The sequence below is a fragment of the Diorhabda sublineata genome, chromosome X (genome assembly GCF_026230105.1).
Source record: "Diorhabda sublineata isolate icDioSubl1.1 chromosome X, icDioSubl1.1, whole genome shotgun sequence".
Classification (NCBI taxonomy): Eukaryota; Metazoa; Arthropoda; class Insecta; order Coleoptera; family Chrysomelidae; genus Diorhabda; species Diorhabda sublineata.
Genome location: NC_079485.1, coordinates 9821283 through 9845374, shown reverse-complemented (window position 1 = coordinate 9845374; position 24092 = coordinate 9821283).

The following is a 24092-nucleotide window of genomic DNA, read 5'->3' as shown; positions in this document are numbered from 1 at the left end:
TTATTCTTTGTTGAACAGATATTCAGATATATCTGTAAACCCATAGGAATTTGTACGAATCCGCCCTCTACCAAAAGACATAATTATATTTTCATCTCCGGGGATATTAAAGAAATGTAAATATCTATTATTGAAACATCGATATTTCTGTACCTACGTAATTATGGGTAGGTGCAGAATTATTAAGAAATCCTGCACCTAATAGTAGGTGTACATCACACTCCCATAAAATCATTTCAAGATTATGATTATTAAAAATAAGACTACACTTCGGAGAGTTAACAAGCAGTGTACTTTCAATAAGTTTGAAATTAATCAATGAATATTCTGATATTCAAATGTTCTTGTTGTTCTAGATAAACTACAAAAAATGAGGAAATCGCGGAGAACAGAAATAATTTAATACGTTCAAAGTTAGTTGAAATGTTGATATGATAATCAATAGTAAAATTAGCGGCGATATATTTAACTCAACTATATTTATAAGAAATATCTATTTTTCACGAAAAATGAACGAATCGTGTTTTTATCTGTAGTATCTTGATAAATTTGTTATTTGCTAACGTGGATATGTATCCAAAAATCAACCTCTCTTTGGGTACCAGAATATTTTATAAAATAAAAAGGAAAGAATATATAGTATTTTAAAAAGATTTAGATATTGGTCATCAGTCTGGATGAGGAAAACAAAATGAAAATCATTAGCACATGCTTTTATTATACACAAAATAACATGGATATCGCTGGATATGAGACCTAAAAATCAAATAGACCATGTGCTTATAGAGAGAATTCATGAAAAAACAATAAAGGATGTCCGAAATTTCAGGGGGACAGATGCAGACTCGGATCATGTACTAAACTAAAATGAAGCAGAAGATGCCAAACATCAAAATTCCAAAGAGTAATATAGAAAACACAGTAACAAACGAAGCTGAATGAAAAGCCAAAAATAGAGGATGTTGATGAGGAATGGAAACAAGTAGAATTATCACTGATAGAGACTATGCAAGAATGTCTAGGGCAGGCGAAAATAAGCACAGAAAAGGATTGATTTGACGGGCAATCCAGATTGATGCTAGAAAAGAGAAACAAGGCAAGACTCAGACTGATAAATTAAAATACAGATACCTAGCAACAAAAGTAGATATTATGATGCAAGAAAAGAAACAAAAGTAGAATGCCGAAAAATTATAAGAAAACACAAGAAACTGGAAGCAATAGAAGAAAAATATGTGAATAAAGAAATAAGAAACATCTATTACGATTTATAGATTATAAACAAGTTTATGATACAATTGAGAGGAAAAAGTTGTATAAGGCTTTGGAGTTTTTAGGTGTCCCCAGAAAACCTATAAGAATGGGGAAACTGACTTTGAATAGAACTGAGATCAAAGTATTAACTGAAGAAAGGTTATCAGAAAGTTTTCGTGAGTCATGGAGAAGAAGAACAAACGCTGAGCTGACAGAAATATATATCAAGTCTAATATAACGGAAATAGTCAAAGCCCAGAGAGTCAAGTGGTTGGGACAAGTGTACAGAATGAGGGCAAACACAATTTCCAAAAAAGCACAAATAGAAGGAATTAGAAAAAGAAGAGGCAGGCTGAAAAATAAATGGATGGGAGAGGTAATATCGAATTTAAGAAGAGTGGGAATAACTGAATGGAGAGAAAGAACAAAGGACAAAAATGGATGGAGAGTTATAGTAGAGAGAATAGAGGAAGAAGAAGAAAAAAGAACTTAAATATTTTGAAACATATATTTTGTAAATTTTTCAATTGTAAAAATAATCTAGCATGGGCCTTCACGGCTTGAAGTGCTGTAATATTGAAATGAATCATAAAGTTATAGAAATTTGAGAAATTTTACAAAAGGGATTAGTAAAGAAAAAGAAAGGTTAGAGCTCATTTAGTTGAGAGTTTTCGTGTGCGAATACCTTCATTCCATAAGACTAAAAATACAGAACGAATAATCTTATGAGATTAAAATTGTATAATTATAAGTTTTTGATCTCATGTTACAACATAACATTAATAAATTTAAACTTGCTACTGTTTATTACGAACTAGTTTATGTGTAGTATGCTCAATCCTTGGACACATATGATTGTTTCAATATAAAAGTAGGATACAATAATGACAAGAAATTAGAAATATCATATTTCTTCAATTAGAATCAGCAGCTAAATACCTAAAACCGGCATGTATACAGGCAACTTTTTCTGTTCGCCTTGACCACAAATTCGCGGTCAGGCGAATTCCACATTCCGACGATTATTTTGTCAATAACTTCTCTTTATATCGACTACAACTGGTCACCACAAGCTAGAAGAACTCGGCACACATATTGTAAAAGTTAGATGGCAGCTGTTCTGCTCCTTGAAAAAATCGTAGGATAGTGCGATTGGTATAGGTGCTCCCCCTTTTAACTCATCAACTTCAAAGGAATATAACTGAAACTTGACATATGCAAATTTTTAATATCAATCAATAAATTCATCTCATGCTTCAGTTCTCATTCAAAAGTGCAAAACATGACGTAATAAGACCATTATGAGCAAAACTTGCAAACTGTCGCCTCATAAAAAGTCGAGATGAGGTCGACACGACTGCAAACTTTTCCGACTTTATAAACTCGCATCTACTCAGCGGTAACCAGCCACAACGCCATCACATACGCCGATTTCGACGGTGGATTCGCGTTTTGGAAATAGTAATGTCGTGTCACAGTGTAAATTTACCTTTACTCAACAAACCCTAAAGATAAACATTTTACCTTCAGTGTCTGAAGACGAAAACTTGGTTATCGAAACGCGCGTCACACAGTGTAATTGTGAGTGTTGGTGTAGTGGGGGTGTAAACAGTATACTCAGTATAAATATCGCCAACGGTTCCAGAAATTTCAACTTATTAGGTTATTCTGTTTCTTATAACAGTATATGTAATTTCCATTTCCTTAATAAAGACATACAATTATAGTCTATTTCAACAATACTATTCACAGAAAAAATGGACTGAATATAACATTTGAATCAGAGACATTAAAATTGACAATAGCGCAATCAGTATGAACGAATTCTAATCAATCACAGGATATTATATTTTTTTATGAGATTAAAACCATAGAACTAAAAGGTACAATCTAATGATACTTTTAATATGCATAAAAAACTTGGTGATGAATAAATGCATGTAAAAACTGGATCACTGAACAGATTTCAATAGATTGAACGTTCGCTTTCAGTGCATAGATTCAGATGACTGTCGGACGTGGAGCGTTATCTATGTATTCATCTGGCAACCTCGCTCTCAACCCGGCGACAATCGACAATATATTACATGGAATCCATGGGAACCGAACCAAAGTTTTATGACAAAAAGAAACAATTCGAGGAATTTCTTATAGGTAACCCGAATGAGTGATAAGCATTTCATTAAATATTTCAAATGCCGTAGGGTATTAGTATTCATTGTTTCATCACGAGTTCGTGAAATTTTATAGCAACTAGTTACCATGGCTTTGAAATTTGTTCATCCAAATTGCAAGAATTGAGTCAAAGTCGCTTAAATATAGAATAATTGAGTACCTATTTTATGCATTAGCATTGATGTCAATAAAATTATGGAAATATCACATGGTATCGTTATATTGAAAGTTACGCCAGAATAATAAACTCTTAAGTAACTAATAATACTTTCACACTTTTCCATACCTTTGAATTTCTGTTGTCTTAGCTAGGTTTACAATAGTCTTCTTTTTTCTAGAGCATATTTGTATATACATTATTCTGATATTTTCCTGCCTGTAATTTTAATGATACTTTGACTAACCTATGAAAAATGCCCAATCAAAAATTCTCTTTAAATGGTCATGACGTTGATGCTTCAATCATATTTTCTCTGCATCCTAACGAATAGGTACTTTATCTCAATTTCAGATCAGACTTCCGAGGAAGCTCAAAAACTGAATTTTAGATGCTCTCAATCGAATTAAATTGTTAAAATACGTGTCATGAGACAATAAAATACTTATGATGATCAGTTACGCCAAAATTACATTAATGATTTTAATGGAAAAAAGCTTAATTTTTTAGACCAGGATCGTTTTGTAGACCTATCGTATTCATGAATTTAGTTAATAGTCAATAGTCAATATTCCATAATATTGAATATAATTGATTATTCGACTTCACATTTTTCAACCTTAAACAGTTATTTTACTCCACTTCATTTAAATAATTTAATGGCTTGATCTTTCAAAAGCTAGATTATCTAACAAATAAAATAATATACTTAAGAATATGAATCAACTAAAACACAACAATATTTTCACACGAATTTAGAAAATGCAAATCCTAACCAAAGAAAATATATCTTTTTAATGAATTTCATCACATTACTACTTATTATAATTATACTATACATATTCAATCAATTATTTGTTTGTTAATACTCGACGTTGGCTTAGAGCGTCAAATGAGGTAACGTTGCACAATTTTGACTGGAGCATTATCTCAATGTAATGTAGCGTCAAAACTAAACATTGTTGAGTTTTTTTTTAAATCGGGTATACAACTTAATAATGTAAAACGTTCATTAATACTGTTAGTGATGACTGATAGTTCATAGTCAACACACACTTGATGTTCATAGGTTAACAGAGGTGGTAAGTTTTAGTGCTTTTTTTTTCGTCATTTTGAGTTTGACATTCTTATATTTGACACTGTATTAATTTAAGATGGTGCTTCAGTCGGAATTACACCACGTGACCTCTTTTGATGCTCTAAGCCAGCGAGGAGCGTCAACATGAAATAGCATCTTTATGTGAAGATAGTTCGCATTCTATAGTTACTTTTATAGTAACTAATCGACCTCATATAATTGTCAATTGTTAAGTTAAAAATGATGACAACGTTTATTGGAGGACACAGTATAAAAATGGAAACATATATTTGATTTAATTATAGGATTCTACTAATTAATACCATAGTTTTTGTATTATAGAATTATTTGTTTAGTTAGTATTAATATTAAAATTAATTTAAATAGGAGTAAATAATTTAGGTAACCAAGACATTTTATAGCATCCTGTATGAAATTTAAGTCTCGTAAAATAATATACCTATTAATTAATAATCGAATTTGTAATTCATGAATGAAATATATATAAAAAGGACACATAAGCTCGTTTGTAAAAAACTGCTCATCTTCATATTTGACAATGTAGATTAAAACAGTAATTTATTTTTCAACGTTCCTACCTAGTGATCCCAGCATATGGTTTACAGGATGATAAATACTTGGAAATAAGGTATCGAAATTGTTGAGTAAAAACATATGGATTTTATTTGGCACGTTTATGGGAGGTGCCGATTTCTCAAAACTGATGTTTCAAGGTAGGTAACTAAAAATTGTACCTACTGATTCTTTGAAAACTAGCTAGGTCATCGATAATTATGTGTTATAGGCAAAGAACTGAATTAGACCAATTAAAAATCAATGGGTTTGATAGTAAATTAGAAGTTTCAATGTCTTCCACTGGATATTTGAATGTCTATCCTTATTTTTTGAAATTATAAAAAATAAACATAAACAGATCAACAACGAATAATAATAACTTATAATTAGGAAACAGCTAGAGATACAAGATAATTGATGATGATTATGAAAAAATTTGCTATCCGTTTTATCCGTCTGTATAGATTAAACAGCGAAATCGAAGATTACTAATTTTATTTGAGTATGTTAACATTTTAAAAACTGAAAAATATGCTGTAAGTGAGGAAGTACCATTATTCGGCAGGTAGATAATTGGACGATGTTGAGCCTTTATTTTATGACACATGCACATGATATTTATTTTTCATAGATTCACACTATTTCTACTAATAAGAAATGCTTATTCTGTTGAACATGACCTAACCTAATCATCTATCAATAAGTGATTTTGAATTCATGTGCAAACAAAAAGGTTTCTTGTACACCATTGTTATTGTCCATTGTTTTCACGTGTTTACCAAATGGCTTCAAATGTAAACAGAAGACTAAAGTCTAAGTTCAGTAACTTATTCGTATGTATGTATCAGTAGCTTTTAGCCTTCGTTCCAGGAGCATCATTTTGCACACTGTGAGTGAAAATGAATTCAAAACGAAAACTAAAAGCATTAACATATGCTAAGAAGTTAAAAGCGATCGAAGTTGTGATAAATGGTTTGAAAAGACGTTGCAGTCCAGTTTGGAATGGAGAATGAAGAATTGAATTAGTGTATGCCTCACTTAGAAATTACTTTCGAAGAATTCGTCACATGCGGTGATGAAAAAGGATCCACAGTGGGAACGGTAACAAAAGAAGAAATAATAATACTGAGAGCGTTGAAAATGATATTTAAATGACGAGCCGCAATATCCACTTACGATTATATCTATCAGCGAAGAAAGGAAAGCTGTAAACAAGTTACGATCTTTTGTAGAACAATGCAGTAATACAGAGGATGACTTTATTTAAGAATGAAAATAAAATTGATGAAGGAAGTGTGATTAGTTTGAAACAAAAAAATGTATAGAATTTTTTATGCAGAATAAAATAAACTTCAATAAATGTACCTTTCAATGTAAAATAAAGTACGTATGTATTCGTACATTTGAAGATTTCAAAGTTTCTTTTGTCTAAACAAAAGCTCATAATAGAACCTCTGTAAGTAAAAATATAAACCAATAAAAACTTAATCCCTTAGTAAGTAGAAATCTTTATAACTATAAGTATTTAACGTTTTCCTTGGTCTTTATCTTATCGGTATTCTACTCCATTTTCAAAGCTCTAGATCATATACCCATATTGGATTTAGTTTGTATATCAATAATCTATGTAAATTGACAACACTCTGACAATGAGTTTTATTTGATATAGACATCATTGTAAATGCTAAATAATTCTTGTTTTTGGTTTCTGTATATTACAATAGCTAAAAACATGTAAAAATGCAAGTAATAAACATTGATGAATATTATTGCAATAGTATTTTATTGCCATTGTATATATATATATACTATATATATATATATATACTATATATATACTATATATATATATATATATATATATATATATATATATATATATATATATATATATATATAGTAACTGAAAGTTCACAAAATAGTTTCAAATAATATTGTTAAAACTTTCACTACCTAAACAATTCGTAGAAATAACACGATTATGCCCACCAGATATAGTTATATGAGACATCTTCGATGGTAAAATCATCGATGGCGCCCCTAACAGTTAGGTAACATCTGTTTTAGTATCCCATCTGTGATCTGTTCTTAACAAAAGCGCTGCCTGACTCTTTTGGTACATTTTGATTGTTTTGTTTGAAATTATATTTTCGAGAGGAATTTAGCGCAGCGGTACTGAAATAACAATTTTTTATCGGAAAAATTATAAAGCTGATTAAAAAAAATCAAATAAACAAGATCATATTTCTAAATTATTCGAGATATAAATTTTCAAAGCGGAAATGAATGGAGGCGCGATTGAAATCAGAGTGCTACAAAAAATATTTATTTCTAATTAGTACAAACAATTATATTTATAATATATCTCTTTCCTCCGAAAACAACTCTTCTAATTCCTTTTTAAACAAACCAATTGAAAATTAATGGGAGAAATAGTCATACATCGACCTAGAAGAAATTTTTTGTCTTGAATATTGTATACAAGAAGCGCATTATATTCGTACCAGTTAACTATGTTTTGTTTTTTATTGGAAACGTGGCAAGAAAACACCAAAGTGGACTAACTTCAATATATTTTCCGAGCTTTTGAATACTTATGTATTCATCGTATGGGAAATAATTAATTAAGATTTCCGGTGATTTTGATATTATTAAAGCTTGTAAAAATTTTTAATCACATGGAATTCAATAAAAAACTACTCATAATATAGCTGGCAAAGACTTCTTTACAATTCATATATATATATATATATATATATATATATATATATATATATATATATATATATATATATATATATATCTTATCATAAATATTCAATAGCATGAACTCGTTCTTCGACTACTGGAAAACGTTTTTCGTAGTACCACTCATGACAGGAATAACGCTGCTTGTTATAAAATATTGTATCGTAGTATATCATTAATTTTAAATGTTTTTATACGATACATTTAAACAATATCACAAATTCGTACTACGTTTAATTACTGCTAGAAAACCTGATTTATGAGAACTTGATGTAGTTCTGATTCCTTATTTCGGTGTCATAATCTTATATTGCTCTAGATCAGGGGCTCCTATCCCTTGGGTTGCGACGACCATCTAGGGGATCGCGGAGCAGGTCTTTGGGGGTTGCGAGGGAAGGAAATAAAAATAAGAAGCATTTAAGCCAACGATACCATATGAGCGGCGGATAATAAATAAAAAGTTTATATGCATATATTTATAACTTGAGTTGAGTTCGCTTAATAGCAATTGTAACCAATGCAATACAACTTTAAAACACAAATATGATTAACAAATGGGAACAAGTGGAGGTATAAATGACTCTGCAGCGTCGCTTGTTTTGTTAAGTAGGCTTTATTGTTGTTAGACAAAAGTTGTTCACTCAGAGTAGACACATTACACTAAATACATTGTGAAATTGCAAATATACTGATTTAACGAGATACTTAAGCTTGCTTAATGTTAAGTAATTGTTGAATGTCTGTGTTGATATTATTCAAACACAAAATAATCTCATTTTCCAGTATCAGAAGATTTCCTTATTTTGTGTTTAAATTTACCAATGTGAAAAATTCTTTTTCATTCAAATGTATGAAGTAGGAAAAGGTGTGCTAAGCTTCGATGCTACTTTTTTTAATGCTGGGTGTTCCTTCTTCATACTTAGTCAAAACATGTTGGGACAATGATCATCAGAAACTAGTTCTATTAACTCATCATTTGATATATCTATCAGAAGGCCTGCATTTTATTCAGCTGTTTGGGAAGATTTTCCAGAGAAATTGCAATTCAATTTAATATAATAGAACACCGGCAGATGTTTTATTCCTCAAGGGATCGTTTTTATTCTTTCCTTGTCCTTTTTGATAGAATCTAGAGTGTTTACTTATTTTGTAAGTTTGTATCTGTAGATATCTGCTCTATCTACTTTCTGATTATTTGGCCAATTAAACAATTTAATTATGTGGATGCTGTTCAAATTTGCTATTATGTTATTAGGCTGATTGTCTGAACTACTAGGAAAAGCTCATTTTTTAAATTTTATGAAAAAGTAGAATATCCAATTAAAAGAGTTGTAAAGTATCTGAATTACAGAGAAACAAAGCAAATGAACAAAAGCTCTAATATTTTTAGCATAGCTCAATACATGATCATGATGGTAATTGTGAAGATAGGTGTGTTAACAAAAAAAAAAGAAGTACATTACATATACTGTGTTTATGATGAAAACTTTTTGCTTCTTTTTCTCTATCTATTATGTGATAAATATTTGGAACTAGTTCAACGTTAAAAGCAAAAAAATATGTGGAATGTCTAATATAGAAAAAATATCTATCAACAAAAAGTGTGTAGAGAATGTTTGATATCCCTACTTATAACATAAAAAGTGATTTTACGTAGTATGCGGTTTGACACAAATCATTGACGCATAGATAATAAATCTTTGATGTATATAATAAAAAAAATTCGATCCTGTAACAATAGCTTAGTTGAATGGAATCGTATTGATTTTAACGTTAAATTAACCGCTTCAAATTAATTCAGATTGAATTTCGCTTTCTACGAAAACCTCTCTTCAAATTATCAATTAAAACTTTGGGTAAATTCTGTATTGATTTCAGTTAACTATACACGAGATTGACATTTTTGTAACATGCGAATGCTGGACATTATGAATTGGTCAGGTTTTTATTTGTACACAGGTTAACATGGTTATTGTGGAAGGTAATGGGTTTTTAATAATTAATTATATGTAATATAAATTTTAATTCGGTGCTAGATGACGTCTATATTTTTCTATATTATTATTAAATAAATAACGTTTATGATTACTTCTAACAGCTTATGTTTATAAATAAATATTTGATTGATCGATTGGTTACTATTTGCTAATCACTTAGTTTTTTTTATATTCAAAACATTCAGCTACTTTTTTCTTAGAACATTCGTAAAAGAATATGACTGAAAGTTATGAATGGAGTTATAAAAATAAACTACAACGTGATATTAAAATATGTTTTTGTTTGGACACATCTGTGTCTGACAAATATTTACAGAAATAAACAACTGTACAATTTTCTGTTTTCAGGTATTCGACAGGTAACACGTTTTGAACACTCTCTCATTAGAGACCTTCTATCCAAATTCATATTATAATTTCACAAAACTTGCCAGATGTTGGGATTCGTTGGCTACACAATAAAACGTCTATTGTCGCAAACTTTTTAACGTGCATTTCTTCTTATAATCTAACAAACTCGGTTGTCGATATTATTGACAAGCTCTGTGCTCGTACAACGTGTTGTAAACAGACTAGCTTTCGTAAATTATTCATGGCAACTTTTCTAGACAAAAATTTATAGAATTGAGATGAGGGACAGAAACGTTAACACAGCGATACAAAATATGTTAAGTACAAACTATTCAGAAACCTATATTTTTTCTTATAAAAAAGCTTAGCTTATTTTTACTAATCTCAGTAATAAGTGGTTTTTTCACAAAATCAATTTGTTATATAATTATTTGAATCACTTAAGTTTAAATTTATTTGATAATATTTTGCCTTGCACCTTTCCATTTATGTTCCAAATGAACCAGGTTCTACTTAAACCAGACCTTAACAAATCTCCCAATTTACTTCTTGGTACAATCATTACAGCTGATTTTGTAAATACCACTCCTTCCTAAATTCAGTATTTCATCCTTAGCTTAGAATTATCTAGTATTGTTTTAAAATACTATTGGATTTAAAAAACTAATTTCGAACTTACTCTGTTAAATAAACGTTTTAACCTTTTTGTCTAAGTCAACTATATTTTTAATTTTATAGTTGGATATTTTGAATTAAGTTCTCAGATGAAATCATATACATTTGTTCTGTTAGTATCAAGTATAGCAGAATATCTTCTATGTATACGTACCACACCCTGGCAAAATACAGGCTCTTGGCTAATCTACTTCTCAAAGTTATTCATATAGATAAAAATTAATATGCAACTGCTTATCGAATTATTTCGTACTGAAAACTGTTGTGTTCTATATACCTACATTTTTGTTAAAGGTTATATCGGCTCCAGAATGATTAGAGTTCAGAAAGTAGTCCAAGATAGGTTTGTGGAAGCAGTACATTAGGACATAAAAAACTTATATCAAAGAAGAGAAAGATTTTTCCATCTCAATTTCTGTATATTTGACGCAACACTCACAAAATCACTTTTTGATACGCGTTTCGATAACCAAGTTATCGTCTTCATAGTCTGAAGGTAAACTTTGGAATAAGTGTTAAAATACTGCACTTGCAAGAAGTATGTTGGCCAAACTTTTAAGAAGCACATAACTTATTTAAAACATGAAATAGCAAAATAATCTGACATTCCCGAGCATAAACTCAACCAAGAATTGTTGGATGCATTTGAAAGTGTTAGATGTGAGAATAGTTTTAAGAAAAACAAAGTACCCATTCCTTGAAGCCAACTTTTTAGATTATTATAAAATAAAATTTGCCGCTGAAGTAGGCTGTATCGTTAAAACTCTCTCCTACAGTAGGACGGAAATAGTGCGTACAGTATGAATCTCATCAAAGTTTCTTGAAATTCCAACCTATTATCAAATTGTCTGATCTAGAGTGGTAGTTCATCTAATTTCGCGAATGAATATTGCTTTATATTTTCAGTTTATCCTATTAAGCATAAATGCGAACCCTTAGAACGTTTTTAGCAACAGAAAACGCAGTGTTTTAGAAAAATAAGTATGTTATAAAACGATAATACAGTGTGGTTGTTAAGTAGGTGTAAGAAATGAAGCGCAAAATCTAAGTTAACACAAATAAAGGAAGACTTATACTTTTCTATCAATAATACCAAAAGTACCATTAAAAAGTTCATTATAAATATTTGTAAGGATTTTATTTTTTTTTTAATAACTTACTTCTGTACCCCTATTTCCAGCAATTCAAATTAAATAAGCATCTATATTTATATTATCGATTTTCTACCATTTCATCATACAGGATTTCAAAGTGTTGTCATTGCTGATTCACAAACTTGAAATATTCTATCCTCAGATTGAACAAGAAGTATTTATGATTCTATTGGTGATTTACCAATCATTCACTGTAAATGTTATGCAATGGAAACATTAAAATGGAAGTAAATCAAAGGAAGGCAAATATAGTAAACAATAATCGACATTCCTATGCTTTATAAAAGAAGGAAATAAAATGCGACTAAATACGGAGATCATTTAATGCTATATGCTACTTACAAATTTTGTTTCATCATGTATCTTTTTTATTATATTTTTTCGTCGTAAGCACAAAACGGTAGTATTGATTCCTATCTAGATTACATCGTTATTCTAGGCAGTTTTGATCTTCAGATTTCTTTTGATTTCAAATTTAATAATTTATCATCATTAATAATATTTCAATACTCAATCGGAATGAAGAATTTATAGCAATATAAGATTCTAAAATTACTAGATATTGGAATGGATGCTTTTTTTATATTTATCATTAATATAATCATTTTTATAATTCAATCTTGCATTATAATGCATATCATATTATGATAAAAAACTAAATAAAATGTTTTTTGAAGTAATAAATGAAATATTTCTCCATGAAAGAGCATCTAACCGTTTATAAAACTTATAATGTAGTATAAAGAATAAACTCTCTAGATTTACGCTATAACAAATCGCATTAAAGTATTTTAAACAATATTACAGAAATGAAAGTTGATTATCACATAACAGCGTTATTTATTAACTTCCTTCAAGTATTACTCCCACATTTTAATATAAATGCAAAATGTACTTTTCACAGCAAGCTGCGCCTGAAATAATATTAGCAAGAAGCCTTTCACGGAATCAGAAATCAATTATAGTCCGAGCATACAGAAGTTGTACAGTTATCAGCTGTTAGACTAAATAAAAAAATAGTTCATATCAAGTTCTACTACAAGTGTTATCAAATTTTTTTCTGTCGACATATTTTTGAAATACTAGGAGACGATTCATCATTATATAACAAGATTACTTATCAAATCAGTGGATACAAAATGTCAGGAGAAAATAAGCAATAGAAAAACTTTTTTCGTAACCAATTATTGGACAAGTTTTGAAAATTTGAATAAAATGATAGTGGAAGTTCTATTGAACTGGAGTATCATTATTATGTACATAAAATAATGAAGCTTGAAAATAATTAGTTTCGATGTATCAGTCTCAATTTACTGCATTGATTATACTAAACAATAAAGTCGTCGTGAGTCTATTCGAAGCTTTACATCGGTTAGTTTAATGATTGGAATGGAAAATAAGAATGAAATCAAAATTTGTTCTATTAAGAATACTTTATTTTTCCTCAATCCGTACATCTCAAATATGAAGCAGTACTTAAGCAATTAAATTATTTGTATTTTTATTAGAATTTATAAAATAGAGCTATAAATTTTAGGTCTTTTTTATAATTTATAACTTTTTTGTTCTTATGAATGTGAACCATTTCTGAAAATTCTCTTTTTCGTGTATTAGATTCCGCTCCAACAATTTTTGAATCTTTATAATTAAATTTATGTTTTTCTAATATTTCAAAAATATGAAAAAACTAGTGTCGGCTTTCCATCAATATTTTCACAATAATGTATAATTGATAGTTTTGAATGTTTTTTTATTCAACTGTTGGTGTATGGTATAAAATTGAGTGTTAACAAAAATTTATGAGTGAGATGGGAACCGTTTTGTTACAAACATCAGTTAGTGTTCGAAATTCAAATAATAGATGATTGGATTGAATTCAATTTTTGTGTTGTTTGCTTGTACTATAATGTAAAATAATTCCATTTCAAATTTATGTTGAAGAGTTGTTATATTATTATATTTTTTACATTGAGCAAAATCTAATTAGATGCAGTTGATCTTTTACTAGTCGCAAGTTCAAATGAGAGAAGTTACTGACTAATATCATTTCGCAATAGTGTTGTTTAGTACAGTAAAAATTTTATTATTATTAGTCGCTATAAAACCTGTTTAATATTTCGTTTATTTTATCGAGTTCACAGGTTCAGTATATTCTTTTTCAAAGCTCGAAAAAATATATATAATGTTATTAGTGTTTAAGCAAATTTCAACTTGATATTATCCAGCCTATAGGTAACTCCAAAAGTGATAACTATCTAATATTTCTGAAATTAGATCCAAGTCCAATAACTACAGCATTATCAAGAAATATACTCAAGTCTATATTTCCAAAGCAGCAATTAGGTGTATTTGTTATTAAATGACTTTTTAGACTCAAAGATCTACTTAACTAAAAGTTATTTCATTTTCACTATCAGTTTATACAGGGTAGGCCAAATAAAAGCTACCGATTTTAAACACATATAATTCTAGTAATAGTTATTTGTTATGATTGTTCTACCAAGTTTTTTAATACAGAGATTAGCTCTATTACACCATGTGTTTCTGGGTATGTATTCCATTTTCAGCTGTCTAATATTCTCTAGCTTATTAATATTTTTGTCTTTTGAATATATCCATATAAAAGTCGGGTGTATTTAAATTTGGAGAACTAGGCGGCTGAATTTTTTGAAATCAGACGTTTGCCAAAAATTTCACGCAACATCTACATAGTGTGCCTAGTAGTATAAGTAGTTACTCCATCTTGTCTATTGATCACAACTTCGCACCATTAGATGGGTGTATTGGATGCTAGTACAGTGCCCTTGGATATTCAGAGCTTCAATATCTTGCTTGTTGATACAATAATTTAAATGGAAATGCGCTCCATCCGATACCAAAATTTTATTTAAATAATCAATTTGTGTTAATTATTATGTATAACGAATACTTTATTGTATTTTATTGGTAGTCTTACCCTAGTAGTGTTTCAATATGTGTGTGTATGTATCTTAAAACTTTACGAATATCTTTTTCTAAATGCCTAATTGGCTAGAGCGATCATCTGCAATACTGTGCTGCACAGTTCAATATTGTCTTCATAGAGAATATTTCGTTGGACACCTCTTCCAGGTCGGTGGCCCATTGCACCTAATTCCGACCAAACTTCTAATTTGAAGTGTGTGGGAGCTTATCTAAAAACATTGCCGATATTTATGCTGCGTCATAATAATAATTGATATGTGTAAATTTTTTTTAATGGACGCAGATGAATCTCTTTATCTAACATCTATTCAAGTATTGCAGAATACAGTTGACGCAGGAGAAGAAACGGTATCGAATTTCGTATTAGTTCCTCAACACAAAATATTTTCTCATACATTTTGCATTGACAGGTAGATGTGAGGATGGTTAATAAAAATGTCGATGGAGGAGCTTTGTAGACCCAATTACTTTCAGATAATGAATGTTTTATATTTAATTACTTTGCAATGGAATCGATGGCTATTGAAAGTACCGATTGATCAACACAAAACAGATACCCTCTTAATCCTATAGTAATTAATGATTTAATGTGGAATTATTTTTAAATTAGTGAGATACTGTGGTATTTTTAGTCAACCATATATTGAAGTCAAACTTATTAAAAATTATAAACGCCACCCCTTCTGTTTCTATATAAAGAAAACTTAATTTTATACAATTGATACCAAGAGATCAGAACTGCGATAATCACAATTAGAAAATATATTTTCACAAACTCAGTTTAAGAAATGTGGACTGTCGAATTTGTTACACACACACACACACACACACACACATATATATATATATATATATATATATATATATATATATATATATATATATATATATATATATATATATATATATATATATCAAGCATTCAGCGGCGATGCTTTGAAGCCTTCGTCAATCATAGGCTGCCATCATTAGACATTACTAAGGTACTACTAAAATTTGCTAAAATTAGCAAAAATTCTTCAAGATAATGTTATTTTATCATATATATCAAATTTTAAAATGGATAATGAATCTGTACAATATCACAATCATGGAAGAAGTCTATGTGATGATGCAAGAAGAGTGCTTACCATCAGCAGATGTTGATCTAATCAGAAGTTTCGGTTCTAGTGCAACAATGATTGAAACACAATATTATTCAACATTGCTAAAAATCCAGCTAGTTTCTCGTCTAAAATAAAAGAAGCTTAACTTAGTGTTGAAACTCTTTGGCGAGTGCAATTTTTTTCAGTTTGAGTTGCCTGTTAAAATTCACTCCATCTTTCAATTGTTTTGGACCTTCAATAAGCTCTAGTGCTGTTTATAAGGAAACGCCTACTGAATCCAAACACTAGATTCCATTGTCATTAATGCTCCTATTCTCACAGCTGTATCAATATCTTCTAACTATTTATTAGTGGAAATAAAACACATTGGATCGATATGAATGTAATATATTATTTAAGTCTCATTAAACATGATTTCGAACAACCGAATAATGAAATGAAGAGCAATTAATGATACCAAGCCGTTGAATTTAGGGTCGATAAATATGTAAGCAAACAATTTAATTATGAAATTCCCAAATTATTTTTAATAATAACAAAAAATTAACATTTAAAAAGGCTTCAATTATGGTTGGTTCCGTTTCAAAATTAAATTGTATATCAAGATAATAATATTGAGGAAACTCATTACTACCGTTAAAGATGTTAAGTTAAAATTTATATTTTCCTGTTATTTTTTATCATTGATGAATTCCGGATCCAATTACCTAAAAATCGTTGAAATAGGTGTAGGTTCGCAGTCTATAGTTTATGTTTTTCAGAAATTTATCTAAATTTGTTCAAGTTGGATAGCCTTTTACTCAAGGAAATCGGAAATTGTGTTTGCCATCAGCCCAGAAACTGAAATATGAATAAATATGTTGTAAATGACGAAGTTATCGATTTCAGGGGATAAATCTTAATTTAGGAAACAGCGCGTTGATATATAATAATGTCGTAATTTTACATCCACTTATGCTAAATTAGCGATATCCTATTTGAAAATTTTTCAATGTACTGTTATGTAAGTTACCATATAATTAGGTTTTTTATGAATTCACATGTTCTCTATAAGAAAAAAGAATTGAGTAAAGAAGACTTTTTCTACAAAACCACAGTACATTTAAAATACACTAAAAAACAAAATTATTAAAAATTATTGCAATGTGTGAAAAATAGTTGAAGAGCAAATGTCATATACAATAGAATGTGGTCGTTTTAAATCTTAATCCACTGCTCCCGAACTAACAAAATTTACGTTAATTATTTTACGCAATGAATATTTCGCCAATTTTTTAAATAAATTATCATTAAAAATGAGAAACTATGCGAAATTTTGGTCAATTACCAGTTAGCGAAAATTTCATCGGAAAAGTCCATCTAAACAGATTAAGTTGAACAAAACATTCAAGTAATTGTTACGTAAATATTTATTAGTCTATGCATTAATAAATAAAAGAGGTCGTGTTGGGAAAAACGCTTGGGTACGTTGATTTGTATTTTTAAATGCGAATTTTTTTCGAAAAATCAATAAACCGGGATTGTCATACAACAGTGTTCAATATGAACTTTCTCAATTTAATTGCAACCCCTTGTGCATTATTTATTTTATGGATTACTGAGAAAATTATAGCCATAATTCATGTACAATGTCTAATAACTACCTCTGTTTCGAAAATTTTAATTGTTTTCAGATTTATTACAAAAAAACTTAGTTCACAAATTCGCTACATTACACTCAATACTGATTTCCAGTTTAGCTCTTGATTTGAAAAACTAAGCAAAGCCATCCCAACACTTTTCACTGAGATGAATTTGAAAAAATACAAAAAAGGTTTGTTTATTTTCTTTTAAAATTCATAAGCATACTAACTTGATGCATAACAGTAGTTGTGTTAGTGCTATTGTGGTTCGAATTTCATTTAACTGTACGTAATAATATCAGAAATATGGTTAATTTAACAAAAATGCACAAAATAACCATTCTATAAATGATTGGTTACGGAGAGAAAAGACGGATACAAATGGAAGTTGCTCGCTTATATCACGAAACATTTCGACATTTGCCACCTATCTCCAAATGACCAATGAGCAAAATAGAAAAGCAGTTTCACGTGCATGTAAGGCCGATAAAAAATATAGCTGCCAAAGCAATAAGCTATACGAAATTGGATATTATTCTTGAGTTTCCAGAAAATCCAAATGGTTCTGTTCGATAAGCAGTCATACATCATTTTTTCGAATATTATAGGAAAAACTCAGTAGTTCATGGAACACGATTTCCATAGGAGAGCGTATTTTTGTGAACAAATTATGGCAGTATTAGATAACAAAGTTATCCAATTAGAAGATATTTCCTTTTTTGCACATTTACACTTCACGGTCATGTTAATCGTCAACATTGCAGCTATTGGTCTAATGATTATATTCTCACTGGATGAGAGAAGAATGTGCGCAACATCCTGAAAAATCATATCGTAGGTCCCTTTTACATTTGTGGCAACTTGAATGGAGATGAATACTTAAAATTGCTTCAAAATAATGTGTCAATTTATATCCAATCAACTAGTTTCTGCACCAAATCAATGACCGAACGTATCTGAACCAAACTTTACCAAATCAGGATGGCTAGCATAATCTCCTGATATGACACCATTAGACTCCTTTTTGTAGGAATATGTTAAAAATTGTATAAAAAACTAAACTTCTTAACTTAGATGACTTGAAAAGATGAACCACGCTTGCGATTAGATCAATCACGTTTGAGATGTTGAGTAACGTTAGAAGACATTCGCGGTGTTGAACATTTTGAACATCTCATACATTGGTATTAATGTTTTTTTTACATTATTAAGAAATAATCCGTATGATTTATTAGCTTTTTAGTGTAATTTTGCAAATTATAATAATAATAATAATAATAATATTTTTTTATTGTTAATCTTTTTAATAAATCTGAAAACACTTGATATTTACGAAACAGTTGAAGATAAATAGAGTACATGTACAATACATGAATTATGTATGAATTTTCTGAAGAATCCAATAAATAAATAATATTCAAGGGATTACATTCTAATTAAGAAAGTTGGTATTGAACACTGTTGTATGACAAACCCTGTTTAATTTTTTTTTTGAAAAAAATTCGCATTTAAAAATACAAATCGATATGCCCAAGCGATTTTCCCAACATGACCTTATTTATTTATTATCGAATTCATTCCATTTAGCTGTTTCACACCGGATATACCATGCTTTTGATATTTGAACATTTTATATATTAGGCCAAGACAGTAGGAATAGTATTCATAATATTCCAGCTAAATAAATATTTTTTCCGAGAAACAAGATACTTAATACTTATACTTACATATAATACAGTTTTAGTGTTGAACTGTAACCGATTTGCATACCCGATTTTGATTACATCATTCATACTAATTTCTCAATTTTTATTGTTAGAGGGCATGTTTGGATACTTTTTTATTTCTGATGCCAATGAGTTATAAAAATGCCTAAATTAATTTCTTTCTTATTGATGGTATAGTGTTAGTTTAAAATTGAAATTAATGTAATTTTCATTTAAATTAGTGTCCTTGTCGTTGCTCATGAGAATAAGTATGGAAATTTTCAACCCACAGATTTCTATTTTATTTTTATATCTTCTCTAAAATATATTTATCAGAATAATACCGTCATGACTTGTGAATCTGTCTTAATAAAGATTACTCGACAATCTAAATCAATGACTGGTCAAATATTCGCAATAATTTGTCCAGCGTTAAGTCCAAATCAACAATCATCGTTAAAAAAAGCAAAAATGTGAATTGGGCAAAATAAAATTTGGTAGACAGTTAATATCCCACGGGAAGAAAGACATTTTATTTACTCTTTTTATGTACGCTGCAGAGAAAGGCAATGAAAAGAATTGTAAGCATTTAAGAATCAGGACCGGTGTTACTCTACAACAGATATGAAACAGTGAGTCGGGAAAGTAATTTGTTTTATTATCAATTTTGTTGAAGGTAGTCTTTTTCAATAATGCATGTATAGAATAATATAGATAAAACCATTAAATCTAGAAACCAACATCAGTTAGTTCAGTGGAAAGAAAATTTTCTGTGAGATATGTTTGTCAGACAGTATTTTGCCATCAAAATTATTGTTTGTTTTCTGAAGAAAAGTAGACTTGAAAAGAAAAGCCATGGATCTTGTATCACCAATTCTGGGAACAAAAACTCAACTATTTTATAGAAAAATCATCATATCCTTATAATATAGCTCTTATAGCGTCTTCAAAACTCAAATTTCACTTTAAGACACCCATTTTTGGTAGAAAATAGATCTACAATGGATACCGTTATCGGTTTTCTTGTCTTTTAGTTATTACCATATAGTGTACGTGAAAAAGAGATTTTAATAAGGTCAATATAGGTAGCGCCGTTTCTGTCTAAATGTCTATCCAGTTTTTATGCAGAATCTGTGGTCTGTGGAATGAAAGAACAACAGTTTTATTTTAAAATAACTCCAAACAATACGTAGTCTAGTTTTGTTTTTTTTTTACATTTTCCTTGTTCGGGTATATTAAATTTATTGTATTGCTATGCGGATAACGCAATGTGGCTAGGGAAAATAAATTTGTATTTCAGTTGAAAATTTATGATGTGAAAAAGTATAATTTATTATACATAGCGTTCTATATTTAGATGTTAAGCTGGACATCTAGGTAACAAGAGGATATATATTAATTTGTGAACACTCACAAGTGATAGTTAAATCAAATCTGTTCCATATGCAGAGTAACTTACTCTAACTTACATTTACAAAATTTTATCGTAAAAAAATAGATATTACTTAGATTAATAAGACAAATTTCGCAAATTCTGTTGGCTATGAAAATTAGATAAAACTTAAAGTACCATTTCCAGGCATTTCTGGAAAATTCCTTTAATGAAGTTGATCATAATAGGCTCATTATCATCCTAAGATAAATGAATAATAAAGGCCTATTTCGATTTTATCCATGGATGTTTCTGTACCGAATACAATGATATTAGAGATGGATATAAGAATTGAATTTCCATTAGATGACCAACATAGCTACTGGAATTGCCCAGGTGATTTAAGTAAATCTAACAAGAATGCCGATATTTCAAACATTGAATATTTTGAATAGAATATTTTCAAGAAGGGTCATTTGATAACTTTTTATTTGTTTAAATTATGAATATCATATTTATATTTGATAAATTCTATATTTCATGCTATGGATGTAACGAATAAGAAAAATAATCTACAGTTTTTTATAAAACGTAACATTTTTAGTAGCGATCCTCATTAGAGATATATTACCCGTAGAAATACGTTACCTGATGTGACATAAATGATTATTATACAAACACGTGAAAAATTTTGAGATCTTTGGCATAAAACGATAAACCTGATTCTTCTATATCTATTTGAAAAACCTGGAAGTTAATTCCAAATGACGTTATTTCAACTTTTCTAAGACCGAGAGCTGTATATGATTTAAACCTACTTTTGTTCCCATTTTCTAATTCATCATAAGGATTGAACTGTCTAGTTAATATTATATTGATTTAAAAACAAAAGTATATATTCAAGATGTGATGAAATTTAGTAATTTGTTTTTCAGTGTATACTTTTACCGTTTACCATATTTATTCTTACTTGTCTAATTTTTTACTCAAATAATTAGAGCCAATGATGAGCTAGCTTTCACTGCACTTAAGAAAATGTTATCTTCACATTTTTTGCAATGAAAGGCAATATACAGCTGGTAATCGATGGTGCATCATTTGGCATTGACGTACTAACATTTTTTACTCAGGTAAATTATTCATTTCACTAAATTGATTATTGCTGATCCGACATAAGTATTGAGGAATTTAACAAACACTTTCGAAAGTTTTTATAAATTACCAGCTTATTGTATATTCTATAATTTTTTATTATTTTCTGCATTTTCGTATTATAAAATATGAATACCTACTCGTATAGCAATGAAAGATTTGCTTATCTTATGAAGAAAAGATGACAAAGAATTTAGTTTTTCAAATAATTAGTTACTGAAATTGATTCACGTGAAATGTTTAATCTTATCTTATTGAGATTCATAAAGTTGGATGTGGATTAATTAAGCAGATTTCTGTTTCACATGATTTATAAAAAAGTAACTGTCCTCTATTGTCTTTGTGGGTAATATTTACTTATAACAGATATGAACAGAAATAGAAATATCTTCAACAGTTATAGAAATTCGAGATGTAACATTAGTCCAATTCTAATAATTAACGAGCGTGTTCATATGAAAACCCAGTTTGATAAGAATGTTTTAGATATTCCTGAGTTTATAAAAATAAATGACAAGACCAAATGTATCTATTGTGATTATTGATCTATAATTATCATATACCTAGCGAATCAAAACCATAACCGATCTGTTAATAAATAGTTCTTCATTCATTGAGATACCAATTTCCAAATCATTTTATATACATAAAGATATGCAAACTATAAAAAAAGCTAGTAATATTCTAGGAGCCCATTTACCTTTCTTAAGTACTTCCTTGGTACACAGTAACCCCAATTCACCGATATTAAACGGAAAATAATCCTGTGATTGCGAGGATTTTATGGGCTAAAACGGCAGGTCGTAGGTTGCCAGTTCATGACCTCAACATTCACTTGACAATCATAAAACATACATAGGCGGTGAAATCATTGCAAATAAAGGGTTACTAAGAAAACAATTAAAAATTGAGAGGAATAATTTATATTGAAGAAAGATTTCAATATTTCTTATAAATTTTCTTGTTTAGAATATATGAGAGCCCGGAAGAAGTACTAAAATATGAGTTGATTCTCAACATGGAAGAGTGGTTGGATATTTAGTACTGTTTTCGTATTTGCATTGCAGTGTCGTGCGCTACTGGTATATTGTATTCAGGAAGTTTCTGGTATACGAGGCGCGATAAAAAACCGTTGTGTACAATTATTTACGCTGCAACTTTTTAAAATATTTTCCCTAATAATCTTATGAGACAGGCAGGTAAAAGTTTGCATCCTTTCTGATGATCAGTCTGCTATTATAGCCGTATTTTCACTATTTGTCGTGAAGCAACATCAAGCTCGTTCCATATCAAATTGTTATAAGCGATTTAATAATTTTCTTCAAGGGCGACATCATAAAAGATGAATTTACTCAATGTGGACAAACTTGTTCGATTAAATGAGCAATCGACTATTCAAGAGCTCAATCATCGATGAGAACAAAAATTGGAGTTTTTGGTTGCTAAAAGTCTTCGTATCCGTCTTCCTAACTGGATTTAGCATCATATAACTTCTGACTTTTCTCGAAAGTAATGTGGTAAAAGGGAAATGTTTTGAAACCAATTCTAATACTGAGAAAGCAATAAAGAGTAATTGAAAACCATTCCAAAAGAAACCTTCTCGAAAAGTTTCTAATTCTTTCTAGTCGAAGGCAGTACTTTGAGGGATATTCATTCAAATTGTATATTAAGTCTTCATTCTGTTTTTAATCAACTGATTCATATTCATATCGGTTTTTTGGTCATATCTGGTATCTACTTAATATTTATGAATTTGACTCGGTGAGTCGGTGAGAAGAAAGTAACACATTTAATGTGAAGGTCTATTGATCGAGTAGTAAAAAGTAAATTCAAATTCAGTGTTAATGAATGAATTTAAAGGAAACTTGTCATCTGTATTTCTTTATTTTTTGGATTTGGTCTCAATATTTTTCTTATCGTCAGCTCAATTATTTTGAAGTACAAGCCGGTATTGGACTCCACCGATGCTCATATTATTAATATTATATTAATTAATATATGTAGA